The sequence below is a fragment of the Piliocolobus tephrosceles genome, chromosome 6 (genome assembly GCF_002776525.5).
Source record: "Piliocolobus tephrosceles isolate RC106 chromosome 6, ASM277652v3, whole genome shotgun sequence".
Lineage (NCBI taxonomy): Eukaryota > Metazoa > Chordata > Mammalia > Primates > Cercopithecidae > Piliocolobus > Piliocolobus tephrosceles.
Genome location: NC_045439.1, coordinates 54074292 through 54087015, shown reverse-complemented (window position 1 = coordinate 54087015; position 12724 = coordinate 54074292).

The window sequence follows — 12724 nt, the reverse complement described above, 5'->3', positions numbered from 1 at the left end:
ATTTGATCCTCAATCACTGATACAGCTACATTATTTATTAAGAGTTTACTTAAGTTATGTAAACTTGAAAAAGCATTTGACTAGTCTCTTCCTTTTTCCAGATAAAGTGTTTGATTTAAATGCTTTATTTTCTTAAACCAATTAATCAGAGCTCTTTTATATATTTTTAACTGTGAAACATTGTGTACACAACACATAAATGCATAGATGTATTAGGCTTGTGGATAGAAGTACGTCTTATAGATTTATTTATTTGTTTACTATTTTTTTGAGATGTAGTCTCACTCTGTTGCCCAGGCTGGAGTGCAGTAGCATGATCTATGCTCACTGCAACCTCTACCTCCTGGTTCAAGTGATTCTCTTGCCTCAGCCTCCTGGAAACAACTCAGGTGAGAATCAAATAGCAAAATTTACATCATAAGGTACAGAGGGAAAAAGTCTGGTGGTGCTAGAAGGAGAATAAAGATGGATGCCAAATCAAACATAAAATTATAGAAATCTATCACAGGATTGTATAAGGAGTCCAATTTTATTTAGATAGAAACCATCTATCTTTTAATTAGGTATCTGAGCTCTGGGCAGAGCCCACACTGAATCCTGTGTCTCCAAAAAGGGAGAATTATTATGAGGTTAGACCACATGATGCTCTTACAGTGCACTTAAAAACATTTTTTAAAAACAAAGACATTTCTAAGTGTCTAAACCACACTCTTCCTTAAAAAGCCAAGAATAACATCTGTTGCAACATAACTATTTTAGTCAAAAAATATATGTACACAAACAAACAGGTAACACAATACAGAAGTAAGCAGTTTAAGAGCTGACACAAAGTTGACTGTTTACATTCTTGGGGTGCCATAGGGAAAAACAAGTTTCCCCCCAATGGGAGTCTGTCATCTTCTTCATTCTCTTTAAGGAACCCAAGGCTATTATAAACTATTTTAGGTCCCCCATGCAGCAGAGGGTACAAGAGAAAGGAGAGACAGAATTCAGTCAATTAAGAAGAAATAAACTTTTGCTCAAAAAAAAAGAAACAAGGTCCTAGAAGAAAAGCAAAAACAAAAACATGAAAACCTTTTAAATACAAACACACACATATGCACACATACACACACACATCTTGGATGTTAGCTTTTAATTTTAAAAAACTTTTAAAAAACTTTTAAAATCTCTTTACCATATTTCAGCTAGGACAAATTGCTGCTATTTCAGAAGTATAGCCATTGCTCTTTCAGTTTGCCCTGGCTAGCAAAAAGGTGGCCTTGTTATGTAAATAAAGCCCCTTAGTAGTCAAAATCAAAAATCTTTTTTTGGGAGCCAAAAAGGCCAAAGGGATCATGACCAACTCAGCATTCCACTGGAGACTATGTGATCAAATAGCAAACTGTTTATCATGAATGCAGGATGTGAGCAAACTCACACTGCGCCTGCCATCAAAAGGTGTGCTGAAGGCCATCACTCCCTGACTGCAGGCTCCTTGAAGTTATCTACTGAGAATTCTAGCACCTATTGTTCAAAGGATGCAGTCTCACAAGCCTGCTGTGAACCAAAAGTCTGACTGACAATTATCCGGCAATCACCACCCGCCTTCTTGCTATCTCTTTTGTCTAATAAATATGGAGGGTTGTGTAAAGCTCACGGCCCTTGTCCACTAGAGGCAAGGTGCCCCCTGACCCCTTCTTCTAAATATACTCTTTTGTCTTTGTCTTTTATGCCCACATTCGCCCCCTTTGTTCAGTCCACCAATTTGTTCAGTTCACCAGTGGCAGGCTACTAGTGGCACCCCAAACAGTGACAGAATTGGGTATTCTACATCTTTTTTCTTGTTTTTTATTATTTTTTTCTTTTGCTGGTCATTTTTCTTCCCTTTCCCCACCACCTTTCTTGTGTGTGTGTTGGTGGCGGGGGTGGCGGGGAGGAGGGAATTGAGCCGCTTTAGAGGACTTGTTCCCCATAATTTGGAACTTCCTTCAGATTTGATGAAGTTGGATAGAGTTGATCAAACCCAACAGGAAAAAAGACTGAAACAACAACAAAAACAGAAACAAATGACAACAATAATAAAACCAGTTAAGCAAAACAAAAGATTACACAACTTATGTGATTACTGAGTGCTGTAATGGTAAGAAGAAATTAAGACCAACTGGTTGTTAATTTTAGCAAAGACAAAACCTTAATTCAGGTACTTACCTAGGGATGTGTCTCATGCTGGAGATGGCTCTCTATCATCCTAGAAGCAGGAAACAAAACTCATCTACCCTGTTGAAAGTGAGCTCAAATTCCATAAAGGAGTTTCCTGCCTTCCATCATTATGGAAGCAGGAAAATGTGCCTTCCTTGTTGGAAGCAAGTGAAACTCCCCCCCCAAGAAGGTAGTTGTACAGCAAAATAAACTTCAGATCATGACGACATCTGGGAGACCAGGATTCTCTGGAGGGGGTGCTCCCAGACCTCAACAAATTGTAATATTGGTTTGAGCCATAAAGATAGCTCATGCTGGTACCAAGCACCAATAGGAGATTTGTCAAAGGTCAGGAGGGGCACCCCCACTCAGAATTTCTCCGTGGTTACCAAAATGAGAATCCCCAAATTTTGAGATAGGTCTTAGTTAATTTAGAAAGCTTATTTTGCCAAGATTGAAGATGCGCGCCCATGATACAGCCTCAGGAGGGCCTGACAACATGGGCCCAAGGTGGTCAGAGCACAGTTATGTTTTATACTTTGTAGGGAGACCTGAGACATCAATCAACATATGTAAGATGAACATTGGTTCAGTCTAGAAAAGTAGGACAACTCAAAGTGGGGAGAGGGCTTCCAGGTCTTAGGTAGATAAGAAACAAATGGTTGCATTCTTTTGAGTTTCTGATTAGCCTCTCCAAAGGAGACAATCAGATATGCATTTATCTCAGTGAGCAGAGGGATGACTTTGAAGAGAATGGGAGTCAGTTTTGCTCTAATCAGTTCTCAGCTTGACTTTTCCCTTTAGCTTAATGATTTTGGAGACCCAAGATATTTTACTTTCACACTATTTAGCCATGAGCATGGGATGTGTTTCCATTTGTTTGTGTCTTCTCTGATTTCTTTGAGCAGTGTTTTGCAATTCTTATTGTAGAGATCTTTCACCTCCCTGGTCGCGTGGATTCCTAGGTATTTTATTCTTTTTGTGGCAATTGTGAATGGAATTGCCTTTCTAATTTGGCTCTTGGCTTGGCTATTGTTGGTGTGTAGGAATGTAGGTAAATTTTGTACATTGATTTTGTATCCTGAAACTTTGTTGGAGTTTATCAGCTGAAGGAGCTTTTGGGCTGTGACTATGGGGTTTTCTAGATATATAATCATATTGTCTACAAACAGATAGTTTGACTTCCTCTCTTCCTATTTGGATGGCCTTTATTTCTCTTGCATGATTGCTCTGGCTAAAACTTTCAATACTACGTTGAATATGAGAGAAAACATCCTTGTGCTGGTTCTCAAGGGGAATGCTTGTAGCTTTTGCTCATTTAGTATAATGTTGGCTGTGGGTTTGTCATAGATGGCTCTTATTATTTTGAGGACTGTTGCTTCAATATCTAGTTTATTGAGAGTTTTCAACATGAGGGCATACTAAATTTTATTGAAAGCCTTTTCTGCATCTTTTGAGATAATGATGTGGAAAATGTCCTTAGTTCTGTTTATGTGATAAATCACATTTATTGATTTGCCTATCTTGAACCAACCTTAAATCCCAGGGATGAAGCCTTCTTGATCATGGTGGATTATCTTTTTGATGTGCTGCTGAATTCTGTTTGCAAATATTTTGTTGAGAATTTTTGTATTAATATTCATCAAGGTTATTGGCCTGAAGTTTTCTTTTTTTGTGTGTTTCTGTCAGATTTTGATAACAGCATGATACTGGCCTCATAAAATGAGTTGGGGAAGAATCCCTTCTCCTCAATTTTTTGGAATAGTTTCTGTGGGTATGGTACCAGCTCCTCTTTGTGTATCTTGTAGAATTCAGCTGTGAATCCATCAGTTCCTGAACTTTTTTTGGTTGGTGGGCTATTTATTACTAATTCAACTTTGGGAGCTCATTACTGGTCTGTTTAGGAAATCAGTTTCTTCCTGGTTTAGTCTCAGGAAGATGTATGTGGTTTTATAGTTTGTGTGCATAGAGGTGTTCTTAGTAGTTTCTGATGGTTATTTTTATGTCTTTGGGGTCAGTGGTAACTTTCCTTTGTCACTTCTAAGTGTGTTTATTTGGATCTTCTCTCTTTTTTTCTTTTATATTCTAGCTACTGGCCTATCCATTTTATTAATTTTTTCAATGAACCAATTCCTAGATTGATTAATCTTTTGAATTTTTTTGTGTGTCTCTGTTTCCCTCAGCTTAGCTCTGATTTTGGTTATTTCTTGTGTTCTACTAGCTTTGGGGTTGATTCTTGAACGAATTCTTTCAGTTGTGATGTTAGGTTGTTAATTTGAGATCTTTCTAACTTTTTGATGTAGGCATTTGGTGCTATGAATTTCCTGCTTAACACTGCCTTAGCTGTGTCTCAGATATTCTGGTATGTTGTATCTTAGTTCTCTTTAGTTTCAAATAACTTCTTGATTTCTGCCTTAATTTCATTATTTCCCCAAAGTCATTCAGGAGGATGTTGTTTTCATGTAATTGCATGGTTTTGAGTGATTTTCTTAGTCTTGGCTTCTATTTTTGTTGTTCTGTTGTCTGAGATTATGTTTGGTGTGATTTCAGCTCTTTTTCATTTGCAGGTGATTGTTTTATGTACAATTATGTGGTCACTTTTAGAGAATGTGCCATGTGGTGATGAGAATAATATATATTCTGTTGTTTTGGAGTGAAGAGTTCTGTAGAAGTCTGTCAGACACATTTAGTCCAATGCTGATTTCAGGTCCTGAATATTTTTGTTCAGGAATGATCTAACACTGTCAGTGGAGTGTTGGAGTCTCCCACTACTATTGCATGGGAGTTTATATTTCTTTGTAGGTCTCTAAGAACTTACTTTATGAATCGGTGTGCTCCTGTGTTGGATGCATATGTATTTAGGATAGTTAGGTCTTCTTGTTGAATTGAACCCTTTACCATTATGTAATACCCTTTTTTGTCTTTTTTGATCTATGTTGGTTTGAAGTCTGTTTTGTCTGAAATTAGGATTGCAACCCCTGCTTTGTCTATTTTCCATTTGCTTGGTAGATTTTCCTCCATCCCTTTATTTTGAGCCTATGGGTGTCATTTTGTGTGAGGTGCGTCTCTTGAAGACTGCATACCATTGGGCCTTGCTTTTTTATTCAGGTCGCCACTCTGCCTTTTAAGTGGGGCATTCAGCCTGTTTACGTTTAAGATTAGTGTTGATATATATTGATTTGATCCTGTCATTGTGATATTACCTGGTTATTATGTTGGCTTGTTTGTGTGATTGCTTTATAGTGACACTGATCTGTGTGTTTAAGTGTGTTTTGTATTAGCTGGTACTGGTCTTTATTTTCTATATTTAGTGCTCCTTTCAGGATCTGAAAATAACCTTTGTATTAACCCGGATGTCCTGAATGGTTCCCCACCTACTCTTTGTTCAATTACTCAGCTTCTCAGATGTTTATTTTGGAATCAGAAAATTTGGCAAAACAGTCTCAAATGCTTTGCTGAATTCATTTGTCTCACAGGAAGAAATTCTTGGCTTTTGATTTTATAATCCTCAGGCTAGAGAGCTCTCCAATGCTTTTCAACAGATTAAAATTTTTTTCATCTAGCTTTTCTAGTTGTTCTCTGCAGAAAAGTAAGTTTACAAATGACCTACTCTTCCCTTGCAAGAAGCAAAATATTCTAGGTATCATTTGAAAGACTCAAAAAAAAAAAGATAGGAACACAAATAGGTCTTAGTCCAGCTATGCCTTTTTCTACCTCCACTTGTAGAGGAATCCCTAAAAAGTCTACAACCTTCAAAAAGTCTACAAACCAATGGTTAAATTCCTCAAAAGTCTACAACCTGATGGTTAAATATGTTGCTTGAGTTCTGACTAGAGGTAGTCCCAGGCTCAGTCAACTGGCAGTAGTATAAAGACATCCTCAGTTTCAGTGGGAACTAACCTGAATCTTCTACTCCAGTTAACCTCCTACTGTAGGGTTACAGGACAAGGAATGGAACCTGTGAAACCACTTTGTTGTACTTGCTGCAGCTGATCGAGCCAGTCATGTACTGGAATGTGGGAGGTTATCACATGCCTCTCTCCATCCTCTGGCAAAACAACCTTTACTCCACTTATGTCTCTGCTTTCCTCTCATTCCTCTGTTGACCTCTGGTGTTTATAAGGCTCTGGATGCTTAATATATTTGGGTTTTAAACACTCCTTTAATTTAATTATTGTTTTCAAATCTGGTTTACTCTTAAATGTGGAGCAATTCTTGTGATGTTTAATATATGATTAATAAAATATTTTAGAAGTTATTAAGTTGATCATAGGAAGATCTAATTTATGACTTGGTTCCATTTATTACTTTTTAACTTCTACTGGAAGCTGATTGCTTGGAAAAACAGTATTTTTTTTTTCCCTCCTGCTGCTTTGCTTTTGGAATGGTACTTGTCCAGAAAAACAAATCCAATTTCAATTGCTCAGAAAACTTATCTTTTCATATTATTGGCAAAATTGTACAAAATTAAGTAGGACAATGTAATTAGCCAATTAAGTCTGACCTTTTCTGCATTTGCATTTTCTCCATCAGATTTTGTTATCTGTACCTGGTCTGCCTTTTTTTTCACACAAATAATTTCAGGTTTCAAAGTTACAGATCTAACAGTTGTTAAATGTTAAAGAATTTATGTTGTCACACATTCCCTTAAAAGAAAATGAAATCTTCAGCACATAATCTCCCTGCCCCCAAATCCTTATCTCAATAGAAACAATAACAACGAAATTTATTTATTACCTGCCTTGTTTCTCCTCTTACTCAAATGCTGTTATGGGTTATATCTCTGGTCTCAACTCATTCCCTGTGGGTGGAAGGCATCCTCAAGGACCTGAAATGATATTCTGTGTGTAGGTTCTAATTACTCCTTTGGCCTAATGATATGCTTCAAATAAGGTTATGTGTTGAATGTGTTCTGATTATCAATAACTTTTTGTTTTTCTAAGTTTATGTTGAATACATTTATACTCATCATTGTGTTAAATGCTTTACATACATTATCCCTTTTCATTCTAATTACAGTGCTATTTACTTCATTTTAAAAATAAGGAAACAGATTTAGAGATATATCTTGTTTAAGTAAGATAAAAGATCATAATTGGAAAACGGTGGAAGAAGGAATAAAGCCCATGTATTTTAAAATCCAGAGCCTTAATATTTATGCTATATTGCAAGTCTGTTTTTTTAAAAATAGAACTTTGTTTTTCTGTTCTGCTACCAGTACCCTCTTCTCACATCCTCCCCCACCCCGCCTTGCCAAGTAAGTTGCAAAAACAGTGGGAGAATCTTAAATAAAAAGACAAATCCAAACCATGTGTATTAAAACATCAAAGGGGAACAAAGAACTGGCAGCAAGACTGACAATATACCTACAACTTCAGAAAGTCCACAACCATCTGAAAATTTCAACAACAGTAGTACTAACTTTAAAAGAAAAAAATTATGAAGTAGTTATGTGAGAAAAGTATCTACTATGATGCTCAAAGACTATTTAGATCTTGAAAGCATAATAGGGGAATAAAAATGTCATTGGAAGCAATAAATTGCAAAATTTATTCAGAAAAAAATAAGTTATAATAGAAATATATCTCTAAAGGAATATGAAGTCACAGCTAAAGCATACAAAGATAGTGCTAAAGAAATTGATTTATTCATATAACAATTCTTCATTGAGTACTTACCACTAAGTTCTGGGTCCTGGGGATACCGCAGTGAACAAAACCGTGAAAGCTGCTTCACTTACAGAGCTTATACCCTAGAGAGGGAAGATAGATGACAAACAATTTAAAATATATATATCAAATTTTAGGTAATAATGAGTGCTATAGGAAAACATATCATGATAAGAGAAACATTATCTTTGGGTTGGGGTCAAGGTTGCTATTCTGTATAGGGTTGTCAGGAAAGGCTTTGTTGATAATGTGACTTTTGCACAGATAGCTGAAGGAAGTGAAGCAGCAAGCCACGTGGACACTGAAGGAAGAACGTATTAGCCAGAGATCAGTAAGTGCAAAGCTTGTGAGGCAGGAGTGTGTGTGCCTGTTTGAGGAATGTCAAGGAGAATTTACTCCTATAAAGTGAGGGGGATAAATACAGGAAGTGAGAGAGATACAGAGAACATGTCATGTAGGGCCATGAGGTCATTGTAAGGATTTTACTATAAGGAAGAGGAGATGCATTTGGAGGGGTTTGAACAGGGGAATATCATAATCCAACGTATGTTTTAACAGGGTCATTCTAGTTGCTATGTTGAGGATCCACTGTGGAGGGCGAGGGAAGAAGCAGAGAAATCCTCTAAGAGGTCATTGTAAAACTTCATGAAGGAGATAGTTGGCCTGGGTGGGGTGGAAATGGTGAAATTTTTGAAATACTTAAGAAGAATAGAAAGGTTCCTTGTGAGATGTGAGATGTGAGAAGAAGAGAAGCTGCAAAGATTACTGTAAGGTCTGTAATGAGATTGACTTAAAGAAGAGATTTGCCATTTACAATGGGGACAATAGGAAGAATAGGTTTGGGTATTGGATATCCAAAGAGGAGATGTCTCTGCAAACTGAAAATTCAAGGGAAATGCCAGGGATTGAGGGAAAACGTGGCACCTGTCAATATATACATGAAATGTAAAGTTACAGGACTGTATGAGATCATAAAGGGATGGGGATAAATAGAGCAGGAAAGAGGTCCATTGGCTCAGTCTGTGGAATTCTAACATCTGGAGGTCCAAGAGAGGCAGTTTCCAGCACAGGAAACTGATACACAGCCATCAGGGAGGTAGGAAGATAACCTGGAGAGGGGTTTCCTTGAAACTCAGAGGAGAAAGAAATCTAGAAAGAAGGTACGATCAGTGGATCAAATGCTGTTGTGATGTATAAAATGAAGTCTGAGAATTGACTACTAGATGTGAAATCACTGATCACCTCGACAGAAGCAGTTGCAGTAAAACAGTGAGGACAGAATTCTAAGTGGAGTGGTTTCAAGAGAGAATAATAGGAGAGAAGGTGGAGACAGCCAGTGCATATAGATAGCTTCTTCAAGAAGTGTTTATAAAAAGGGAAGCATAGAGATGGGATGCTCACTAGAAGGGGAAGTAGGGTAATTGTTTTTTCTTTTTATAATGGGAGATAGTACAGTATAATTACAGAATGATCTAGTAATGAGGAAATTTAATGACTTAGGAGTAGGAGGAAATTTAATGAGGAAATTTAATGACTTAGGAGTAGGAGGGGACATTTCCTAGTGTGATGTCCTTGAGTTGGTGAAAGGGGATGTGTCCTGGTATACTAGTTAGGGTTAGGAAGGAGCTAGGAGTTGGTTAGCTAGGAGTATGTATGATTCTTTTATAGTGGCAGGAGGAAAGTCTGAGTATAGCAAAGGGGAGATGTGGTGGAATGATACGGAAGTTCGCACCGTGAAGTTTCTCTCTGAAATACATAGCATATTGTCAGGTCCAGGGTCAGGTTCCAACCCATGCTGAGGTCTGAAGAGAGGGGGTGGATGGGTGACAAATAGCTTAAAGAACACTTGGGGGACCATAGGTGGGTGAAATATGGCTTTATTCAGCAGCTCTTTTACACTGTCTGTCTCTGTCTCAGCTGCTTGCTCCAGCCACTCCCATGCACAGCTGCACAGCTGGCTCTCCCTTCAGGGTCAGCAGCTTAACTCTTTCCCTTTGGGTGCAGGCAAACTGAACTGTGTCCTGACTCCCCGCTGTCTGTCTGCAAGACCGAGAGCTCTGGCTCTCTCTCTCTCTTTCTCTGGGCATGAGCATGCCGGTACAATGTCAACAGGGCAGTTATACCTTTTACAGACAATAGTAGCTTAGAGCCAAATGATGAGCCTTCCCGTGTTACGGCTACATAGTGTGTGCCTGTGCTCCAATCCCGCTGAGCCATGCAGGATGTTTACCTTGCCTGTGCCTGCTTGGCTGCAGCAGAGCCATGTTTCTTACACTCCACCTGCTAGACTGAGGGAGTCTTTTTAGTGGGGACCCATGCACATAGGACAGCACCCTGGACCCATAGACCACAGCAACAATACAGGGAGCAACAATCTACTAATAATATTCCTGCTATGCTACTTATGATGATGAGAGCCCAACATAGGTTAGAGTCCAGAGATGCCCACCATCTCTGCAGGGGCTCATCACTAAGGTGTTTAATCACCTTAGCCTCCTGTGATATGCCTTGGAAAGCTGCCGTTATGTTCTGGTAGTTATCAGGAATAAATGTACAACATTGTGTCCCTATAAAGGCACAGGTGCCACCTTGGGCAGCTGCTAGTATGTCTAAGGCCATCCAGTTTTGCAGCACCACCTTCCTGATCTGAGCAACCTCATCAGTTAGCAAACAGAAAGCAACTTGGGTATATTTCAGGGCCCAAGCTGTGTGCTCTGCAAGGGCTGTAACTTGCATTTCTACAGTAATGACACCTGTTCCAGGAATAGTTATTGCTAAGGGGTAGAGCCACCAGGGGGCCCGTTGTACTCATAAAAACCAGGAATGCAGCACCTACCTCTGTTATATGGGTGACTAGGCAATGTGGGAAACACAGTGGCAGGCACATAAGGTCACCCCCAGGTACAATTTCCAGTCCAATTGTCTGGCAGATATGGCCATCCTGTGTCCCCACAGACCCATAAACTCCCATGGGGCACAAAGCCTGGGGCCCGGCCTTGATAAGGCCACTTGTTCCACCACATCCTTGGTGTGGTAACATGTGTTATGTTTACATAAACCTCAGCAGGAAATCATCCCACAGTGACTTTACCCCTAGTGTTGCTCTATACATTGTGGTACCTGCAATGGGGGCATCGTGTGTTCTCCCATTAGCCAGCACCCTTCATCATGGACACCACTAGTCAGTCAGGGGGCAGGCTTGCCATGGGTGTTGTGACACTCCCTATCCAAATTTCACCATGTTGCATCCTAACCATTGTCCATGGGACCCCAAGTTTCCAGCCATGTCCAGTTCTTCACAGAAACTGAATTCATGTGCCAGGGCAAGCTGTCTGCAGCTGCTGCCGGAAGGGTGGTGCAGATCCAACAGTTGGAGGCATTGGCCACCTTGGCGTAAGTGTGGGCCCAGTCCATGATGCTGTTGGGGCATGTCAACCTACAGCTGAAATGACAAAGCAGGCATAGGTACTAACAAGGGTAAATTATGTCCCTCAGGCAAAATACAGCCTAACTTTTCATCTCTGGATAACAATGCAGCTGTCCTGTGCTGTGGTACCACAGCTTATCAGCTTCCCATGGTTCTTTTGGGTCCTGTACCCACACCAAAGTCACAGGAGAGCTCACAGGAAGTACATATGTCCCCCGGAGGAAGGTCCCTTCCCTGGCTGTTCCTCTACAAAGAGATAATTGTGTAGACTACACATTAAATACCCAAGTAGTAACATGTAAGTCCTACTGCAGACCTTCCCCCCAGGGGTCTAGGATAGCCAGCCATCTTCAGTGAAGGGCTTGGAGGGTCCCATGGGCAATACCAATTTTATTTTGTTTCCCTACCTTTAGGGGTATCGGGGCAGGCAATGACAGGTTACTGTTTGTCCCTGTACCTGGTTGGAGAAGGTCATTCTTGCTCTCATAGATCTGGCCACATGGCCTGGCCCTGCATGGGTCTGTGACTAACTAGGTAATTCTGTAACTTTCAGGTAATTAACCACAAGGTTAAGCCTGGATAAACTGTCCAGCTACTGGCGTAGATTACCATAGGTGTCACCTCCTTGGTGATCACCATCCACACTTCTCTAAGTTTAGCTCATTGGCTGCTTTGTCCACACTTGGTATCAAACCACGTAGTGTCAGTACTAGGCTGGACTGCAGCAGCAAACCAGGGAGCAGCAGTACTCTGGCTAGACCTGTCTGTATACTGTGCCCCATCAGGAATGGGGAGGTGCCTCAGGTCCCACGGCCTTATCTTGCAGTAGGACTATAGGCTTCAAGACCTCTTGTAACTCTGCTACTAAGGAACTTGTACTCAGTGTACTTTGCTGCTTCAAGTAGGCACCCCACTTTGCTCAAGTGGATGTCTGTGCTGTCCCAGTCCGCAGGGTTGTTACTCATGAATGTACCCACCCAGCTGTTGGGTAAGTCGTCTACATGATGACTGTAGCCTGTCCTGCCATGCTTTTATAATCTTAAAGGGCAGCATATGCAGTTACTGTTTTTCCAGTCCGCGTGGGGGGCGGATTGTTATCCATGAACACACCCATTCTGCTGTTACTAACTGCTTTTCTATCAAGGAATACCAGAGCTCAGCTCTCTTTCATAGTTGGGACCAAAAACCTACTGGCATATTCAGGTGCCCTGTGAGCTGCTATAGGCCCTAACTGAAACTATCTGTGGTCACACGTACATCAAGTTCAAATGGGCACTCCTGGCTAACTACCCATAAGGCTTTGTGCCTGCTAAGTATCCTGCTTGGCTACCAGAAAGGCTGTCTCAGCTGCATCATCTCAATCCCAGGCAAGAGGGAAATTGCCATTTCTTTTTTATTTATTTATTTATTTATTTATTTATTTATTTATTTATTTATTTATTTATTT